This window comes from Pseudoliparis swirei, chromosome 6, assembly GCF_029220125.1.
Source record: "Pseudoliparis swirei isolate HS2019 ecotype Mariana Trench chromosome 6, NWPU_hadal_v1, whole genome shotgun sequence".
Classification (NCBI taxonomy): Eukaryota; Metazoa; Chordata; class Actinopteri; order Perciformes; family Liparidae; genus Pseudoliparis; species Pseudoliparis swirei.
Genome location: NC_079393.1, coordinates 14648274 through 14648573, shown reverse-complemented (window position 1 = coordinate 14648573; position 300 = coordinate 14648274).

Genomic DNA, 300 nt, shown 5'->3' with positions numbered 1-300 from the left:
GTCTCAGAGCGATTGCTTATGAGGGTGCGCTCAAAGAAAGGCTCTGAAACAGAGAAGAGAGAAGAAAAAGACAAACACATGAAGGGAAAGCCAAGCGTTGTGGAGACAGAGGTGGGGGCATTGAGCACAGTGGGATGCACACTGGGTCGTTTCCAAAGCAGTGAAACATGACTACTTGTGTTTACCCCCGCCCTCCCTCTCTCTCTCTGTCTCTCTCTCTGTCTCTCTCTGTCTTACTCTCTCTCTTTCTCTCTGCACACACAAACAGACAGAAAAAAACGGCGGCTTCAGCATGGATCC